Raw genomic sequence first — 8872 nt, 5'->3', positions numbered from 1 at the left:
TGAACCCCATTTGGAGAAGGGGCAAAGATCATGTGGTTAACCATGTCTGTGTTTGTGCCAGCGTATGCATGTTGTCACCTCTCTGCTGAAACACTAGCCCGGCAGCAGAAATAGCGAGATCTAATTGCCTTCATCTTCCTTTGCCTTCCACTAATCAAATTAGACTACAGAGAATCCTAATTAAACCCTGCCTGCATCTCATGGCACTGGGTTCAAATACATGTGCATATTTTGTTCGTCGCCACACACCAACACTCACAGCATGTATTAGTTTACACTCCTGGCTCCTCAAACAGCACTGATTGGTTTATGCAGTGCCCATGAGCTGACCATGCATTAAGAATAAGCACGGGATATTATTAAGCGCTCCTTGAGATTGTTTTTCTCATTTATTAGATGTAATAAGGTTATGAGAATGGATCAGTTATGTTTTTGTGTAGCTTTTATACGATCTCTTTAAGGTGGAATGCCTGTATTGATTCTGGCCTGAGGGAGGGACATGTCTGCTAAAACAGGGCATCTATAAAAGTGTTGAAACAGCAGCCACTCAGGCTTTATGTTGTACACAGCATAATGCGTAATATGATGCATGTGTGCTGACTAAATAGAACGAGCTGACAATGGTACCGTAGTCTACTATCCACTTATGCATTATGAATTAGCTAAGAGTAATGGTTGTATGCTGCTACTTTTGAAGCCTGTTTATTACTCATAGCTTTTTTCATCTATTAATCAAAATGCTTTTTTTCAGGTTTGTGTATTGATTGTTTAATAGAAAGCTAAAACCACTTGCTCACAAAAACAGGAAGTCATATATCAATGTAACTAATGCACTTGCAATGATGAAACAACATTGTACGTGGGGCCAGTCGACCCTCTTTAGCAGATATAGGTTCAGTAGCATTGTGCCCACTTCCTTCCTGCCAAAGCACCTGCTGAAGACTTACTCAAGAGAAACTATTTAGTCTGGTTTTAAGTCATCACAAAAGTTTTAATATAAATATTCTTAAGAACTTTCCACCTACGTAGACAAAAACTCCTGGTATTGATCTTATGTATTTCCTAGCCTTTAAAAGCATAGCCCATTTGTCACAAACAGAGAATGAGCATGAAAAGGAGAGAGATGGGGGTTATAGGCAGAGGCTGGGTAATCCTCATGCACTTCAGTGGATAATTACAACTGTGACGAAGAGGAGGAAATACTGAGTTTTGCACCACTTTAAAAAGAGTAGGGATTTATACTGTATTGTGTCCCATAGCACAGTATTTTGAAGCATATTGCAGGTATATAATAATGTACATTTAGTTGTAGGTGGGGGGACCCTTTTAAGCTGATAGCTTTTCATTAGTCAATAGGATTTCAGAGTTAAGCCCTCAAAGCAACCCCTTCATGTAAGACAGAAAATCAACAAAATGGAATTTGCTCATCTTTAGTCCTCACTTTTTAGTTTGTTAAGCATTTGTGATCTCAATATTGGCATTCACTACTGCCTGAACATTCTATTCTTCCCCTTTATTATAAGGATCGGCTGCAATTGATCTGCATATGATAGTAGAGTAATTCAAAATATATGTTCCAATGCCAATTATATTTACATTAATCAAGTAATAAAATAAAATAAAAATTTATAACATGGCAGTGGTTTAGTTTTCTTCAGTGTGTTATAACCTCTGCATCTTAATAAGAAGAATTCTTCAAGGAGCATTAGCAGGTCTCTTGTTTTCAATTATGCCTGTTAAGGATTTCAACAGGGTGAATGAATGACTCACCTCTGCTCACTTTATTCAGATGATTGTGGTCGGCGTGTGCACACTTATTTTTCATGTGTAGTTATGTGACACACAGGAAGTGAAAATGAATCATGGAAGACAGATTAGGAGAATGATAAGAGCTCATCACATCTGGTTAAAAAGACTGGAGATGACTTCAGGCAAGGCCTCTCTCATTTACCAGACTATTTCTCTGTTTCCTCTCCTGCCCCTGTCTACGACTGCTCTCTATTCATCACTATGCATAGACAGTTTGGCACTCAGAAAATGATTACTGACTTGGTCGAAAGCTTCTTATTAAAATCTATGTCACACGGCTAATTTGTGTATGTTGGGAAGGACAGCAGAAAGGGTTGGTTAGCCTGTATAAATTGAATGGTAGTGTATATTGTTCCCAGTTTATTAATTTGGTCATTCCTTTTCTTGTGTCTTTTTGCAATTAATTGCTATTGAAGTAATTCTTAATAACTGCAATGACATAATTATTATAATCAACAATGAGGATCAGAGCGTTGTGGTCTCTTTAAATGCACGTCAACATGTCAGTGCCTAGAACAGTGTTACGCACTGCTCCAAGTTGTAGTGACAACAGTAATCAATTGTTGCCACAGTAAAAAAATAATAATAATAATGCATGGCAATAAACATTAGAATTCTCACTAATTTGGTATAATATTACTAATATCATACTGAATTGTGAAAGTAAAAAAGAATGTTTCAGTGAAGTATGTAGCAGCTTGTGGATATGCAAATGTTTAGGATGATGTTTTAGAAAATGTTACAAAGATATGATAAATACATGATGAAAAGGGGGCATAGTTGGATAGCTAGATTAAAAGAGATGAAGGCATATAAAATACTATTGTTACTATGCTGATTTTTTTTTTTTTTTTTTTCTTTTGAAAATATGACTTAAACATTACGGACAAGTGTATCTTCACCTTCATATGGGAGTATGGCATCATAGAATATGAACATCATCAACACAGGGGATGGATAGATGAGGAGGAGCAAATTCGGGGAGGGCCTGCCAGCTGAATCCTGGTGGGGAGTGCAGAAGTAAGCTGGCAGTGGGCAGGCGGGCATATGGAGGACAGGTTGGCACTTTGACTGCAACTGCGGAGTGCACCTGCCGACAGGGCCCAATCTGGCAACAAGAAGGGAGGCAGAGAGCACGTCCTAACAGTAATGTGTGTGGCCTCGTCTGAGCGTCTATGGGCCCGGAAAGATTTGGGATATTAATGAGGAGTCTAAGTGTATGAGACAACTGCAGAACACAGCACTCTTAGTAGACAAGACTGTACAGACACTGCTGTTTAACTTGCCCTTAGTCTAAAACAAACACATGCTTGGTTACAGTTTGCATAAATCTAACAGTCAGATAATTTGAGTGTGGGTTACTGCTGCTTGAGGAACAGCCTTTATAATTAAGATAACATCCAAAGCTCTCACTACACGCGCTACAACACACCCCCTAATTGGCTGCAACTGTTTTGCTGCTAACTAGCTGCTAATTAGATCAGTGTATTCCCTTCACTTCCTCCCTCTTTTCCTATTATTTGCAGCAAACAAAACACTTTAAGGATTTCAGTGGGAGTGTAGCCTTCTACCACAAAGGGGGAATTTTGTAGGGATTGTAAGATTAGTACTTCAACTTTTTATTTTAACAAACTAATATGTATTATAGCATAATGAATTCTTCATATGATCTGTGTATGAAGAATTGACAATAAATGTTGAATTTGAACATGAACTTGAACTTGATCCGTAATTGTATGTTCATTTTAAATTAGATTACAAAGATTAAGCACTGACAGGTGACATCTACAGCATTTTAGTCACACACATTTCAGTGAATTGACAAATGTAAATATGTGATGGCTGCTATCATCGGTACTTATATTATTATTTGTATTTGTAAGTTAAGACTGTTGATTAGTGATTCTGGCTGTTAATACTAAGGCAGATGCAGGAGCCAAAGGCCATTGCCCTTGTTAAGTCACTGTCACAAAAGGTTTGTAACACTCCACTGGAGCCCATCGGTATCTTTGCCCACAGATGTATTGATCTTCACTGTGAAATGAAAGCTTTTCAAATCAATACTATTTGCTATGTTCAATAGTTTAACAAGTACAGATTCTTTCCCTTGTGCTCCCATCTCTCTTGCTCGACTGTGCTGTAGGTGGATATCGAAGGCCAGTGACTGTGTGCCCCGGATTTAGCCTTGGCTGTGGACACGAGTCTTGGGGCTTGGGTGTTTTTCCTCTGATCTGCCTCTCCTCTTTCATCATGAACACCACAGAGAGCGAGGCAGACGGATACAGAACGGTTTAAAGGCTGGCAGCAACACCATGGCCTTGAGGTGTTATCTGTGCCTCTCACTGTGCAGCAGAGAGGAGTGATTTCAGTGGGAGCCTGCATCTCGTTTCCCTTCCTGCGGTGGACCAGGCTAGTTAGCAGATGGTCATGTTACCACCAAAAATCAAAATCAACGGAGTCAAAATTGCTCATGTTCATTTCTTGTGCCCCAGGTGAAACCTCATGCTCTCACAGGCTTCATGCAGTCGTACATTTTGGAGGCACACACAGTCACTGACATGCATCGCCTTCCCCTGGCTGGCTTTAAACACTTACCATCTGCAAGCGGGTAGAGTGTGGAGAGAAGTGTGAAGTGTGCGCTTGGCTCCAAGAAGCTGTTTCTAATGTTCATAGCCATAGCTTATGTTGCTTGTAAATGTAAAGATTGTTATTGACACCAAGCCCCAGTCCTCACAAAGCCACTTGTCCATAGTCCACAGTGGGTGATTCAAGAATAGGCTGACGGGGCTGAAAAGCAGGCTGAATTGGCAATTAGAGGTAAAGGGAAGCTGGGGAGTATGTGCTAACAGGGAGGAGGAGACGGCATGTTCATCTGCAGATGAAGCCCAAATCCCTTCTTTCTCCCTCCCTCTTTCGGTTGGTGCCTGTTAGGAGCTGAGATGAGAGAGTCTGCTTTGTGATATCTTCTTTTTGTGGGATGTGTTTCAAGGATCGTCATAGACTGCAGCTTATTTAGAGTATACTGATTATCATGTTCTTTCATCAACAGAATTTTAATTTCTTTTAAAATAAATGAACATTTAATGATTTCAAATGCAAATTATTTAAGTTTGCATTAATGTCTACTGGCCATGTTAAATTGTTTTCCTGTCACATGCTCTCTACATAGCTCTATATTGATTAATTATTTATTTCCAATCGACATAGGAAAGTCAACTGAAAATATTGTTTCTTCTACATGATTTGTGGTTCTTCAGAAATCTTTTCTTTCTGGCCAGACCCTGCACCTGTTATTGCAGCCATGTTGACCACGGGGCTCACAGCAGTGGTAGTGGATGGTGCTTTGTATGGAGTGAAGTGGCATATGTTACATGTATATGTGTATGTATAACACATAGACTTACACTCTAGTGTCTCAGTCGTGTTAATAGCACACCACTAACCGCCCACACAGCCTTTGGCTGTGAATGAGATGAGTCATGTGAGGATGCTCTTCTCATCTCACTGAGCACATATGTCCTTCTTAGATGTACTAAACACTACAGATATTGTTCTGGTCATGCTTGGAGGCCTTGAGGCCTGTGGAAAAATTTAAAAAAAAGTAAACAGTGTACTCGTGAACCCATGATGCTTTAGGGTGGGTTGGGGCTCACAGAATCCTTGATATGTGTGCACGAGCGATGATGAGTTTAATGCAGTCTGCCTGTGTCCCCGACGTGACCATCACATTAATATAGTACTAATATAAGAGTCTCTCAGCTGCATGCTAATCACTGCCCCACACATTCTCTGGCTTATGAAGTGTACAAAAAAAAACTGAGACACTCACATTTGAAAACATCAATGACAGGGTTTGCTCCTGAACCTATTGACTCTTTTATCACTGTGGTTGTGGATTATTTAGTATGAGCCGACACCACAGGCAGCACAATCCTATGACAATAGACATTATGCAGCTGAGCCAAACACAAGCCGTAAACACATTGCCCTAGCCATTTGAGTGTGTGTTCACACTCTTATGGCTGCACTGCTAAGCATAATTTAACTTGAATGCTTGTAAGGCCTTGACATTTCGTCCCCCTGAACAAAGGCTTCCCACCCCTTGCTCTCACTCGACCAATACAGGCACATCTCAGGCTGGCTGCTTTAACAAGGCCTCTTCAAAGCTGCTCAGTGCTTGTGCCAGCAGGCTCCACAGCACAGCAGAGGGAGGGGCGTCCACAGTAGACTGAAAGAACGGGGAGGGCTGGAGAGGTGTGCTAGTATGACCACTATTAATGGCTTAATAATCTATTTGGGTGTTTTGGCAATTGTGAAAAGGGTGAGGAGAAAAGAGGATAGGGGAAAAGGGCTTCTCAGCATGTCATAGCTGTTTAAAATCGGAAAAGAGAGAGGCCTTTGTTTGTCGGGCTAAATGCTGTAAATAACATCAGAGACTGCGGCTAAATGGAAATCAATGCAATTACCCTATTAGCATGGGCTTGGGCTCACCCTGCAGCTCTCCCTTCTGTTTTTCATACATATTGACCATTGTAGCATGTGAATGAAAAAAAGAAGCAAAACAAAACAAAAAAAATTTAGCTGTAATCCTCAATTTTGGACAATACTTCTACTTTGTTAATTGCACTGTTTATAATTACATTGTTTAGATTAGCATAATTCCTTAATCACCTTAATTTAAATACTCATTGTTGTGAGGGAGTTATGTCGTAAAAGTCTAAATCATAATTTGAAAACTAATTAGTTTGGGGGCCTAGAACCATCTGTTTGAATGAATTCATATGAATGGGGCTCTGTGGTTAACTGTTTTTTTTAAATTGTAGGACTAGGTATTGTCAGGAACATCGCAAGAACAATAAGTTTATATTTGGACAGAATTGTGTATTTGACAAACTCATATTGTACTTAAGGAGTCATTTGATATTTTTTTTTGTCCTTTTTATTCAGAAATAAACATTTGCTCTGCTAGCTGTATTGAGCTTAAATACAGGTTGGACACAAGCAAAACACTAAGTGCACAATTGTATGTGCTGTGAGGCCTGATCATTGACACTGACAACCCAGAGTAAGCCACTGCCAGCATGTTTAATAGAAGAGTGTACATTGTTAATTATGTCACAGCAGTAAGGTGGATAGGTGGAATCCATTTAAATAATTTTAGCAATGATATAACAGTGGGCCTTTAAATGTCTGAGCTTCCATTTGGCTAATTCGTGTATTTGTGAGGTGTAAAGATCACACACACAGAAGTATACCTGTCTGTGAAGTATATCTGTCTGTTTTTCACCACAAATGTAAAAGCAAGAGGCGTGAGAGACACATTCTAAGTAGTGTGCCCGTGCCTGGTTTTCCAGATCAATGATATGTGGCTGTGTGATCGATGTGAGGGCTTAGCAGAGTGGAGAAAGCTAATGGGCAGGTCAGTGGCTCAGACACATCCTGGCTCCTCTGGCCTATTACCACCATGTCTGTTAATATTCCCCGCTAACACGCCTTGTCGCTAACACACATGCATACACAGGCACATTAGCATGGAGCAACAATATCAATCCTATGCACATCTGTGATATTCAATATGTTTATGTATTGTGTGTGCCTTTTCTTGGGGGCCGTTGTCCTCCCTGTTTTCTAGTGAGGCTGTGTGTCTCTGCCATATGGTAATTCTCACGTATCTATGCAAATACAGCATTGCAGATAAGTGGCATATTTATGGCTGTGTAAGTACAAAAGAAAGGAACAAGAAAACATTGCATTTATAACACAGGGATAACATTCAAACCACTTCATGCAAAAAGATTTCTTATTCAGGAATTGAACCTGTTACCTTCTTGTCATGAGGCCAGTTTATTAACTGCTGTGCCGCTGTACTGCTTCAGAAGGTTTGAGCCAGGTTTGGGACAGCAGCAGTGGCAATAGTAGAATTTGTCTTAGATTAAGATTAAGGTACACTTTAATTACATTATATTTAATTTAAAATGTTTCAGTGTTAATATTTAAATGAAAATGTGTTTTAATGTGTGCATGCTTCAATATCAATATTTGAATATCTGCTAATGGTTGTAGTACTGTATAGTATAGAATATGAGCTTGTATCTAGAGAAAAAGAAAGCTGGCTTTATTCATATGTCATTCACTCCATTTAGCACCTCATGCATATAACCATGCACATGTTGTCTAATAAGACTGACATGTAATAATCAGATCAATTCAAATGAGAACCACTACTCTCCTCTTCAGCCCTGCTACACGGCTGTCTCCAGTGGCTGATAGATTGTAATGAATGTAACAGCACCGAGATTCTTCAAAAGCCTCTCAAAAGCTTAAGCCCCTTTATTAAATTAAGCTAACGATGCCTAAGGCCAGGTCCGCTGCTCAGAGATGAGGAGAAATGGGTCTGAGGAATGGCAGAGACAGTAAAGGGATACACAGTCATCCTGAGTAATAAAGTGCATTCAAACTAGGCTTTGCATAAGTGACAAACAATCTTATTTCTCTAGACTTTATTTTCCATTTAGACAATTAGTTCAACACCCCAAGGCCATGTGTTTATGACACTAATTGCTGAAGTTGAGGTAAACTGTAATATAAACATAAAACATAAGAGATTAGCTACTCACTGGACCTCGAGCTTTGCTGTTTAAAACATCCATTTTGCCCTCTATGGGCCTTAAGCATGGAACAATCTGACACAGCTTTCATATGCTTCAGAATAAGTATTTTAGTTGATGTGTTTTTGGTTCATATTATTTGGAAAATTAGCAGTATGTTTCTTGATTAGATTTTAAAATGCTAATTGATTAGTAAAAATGTCTGCATGATCTAACAAATGATAGAGCCCTAAAGATGGCCATGTAAAATAATAGGTAAAGAGTTGTGTGCGCATGTGACTGTGCTTGTGCGTGTGCGGTGCTCTGTCCTGGGGGTGGCGTGTACCGGCAGCAAGCAGATCAAAGACTGTATCTTGGTGCTGCACGGTTAGGCCGTATCCCATGTCTACCTGCTCCCTCTCACTTTCTGTCGCAGGTCAAGTAGAGGTGACAGATACACTATCACTTGGATGAAA

Source organism: Boleophthalmus pectinirostris, unplaced genomic scaffold (genome assembly GCF_026225935.1).
Source record: "Boleophthalmus pectinirostris isolate CB_2022bp ecotype Guang Dong unplaced genomic scaffold, ASM2622593v1 HiC_scaffold_19, whole genome shotgun sequence".
NCBI lineage: Eukaryota > Metazoa > Chordata > Actinopteri > Gobiiformes > Gobiidae > Boleophthalmus > Boleophthalmus pectinirostris.
The sequence above is the reverse complement of the archived record's forward strand: the minus strand, read 5'-3'. Positions refer to the sequence as shown.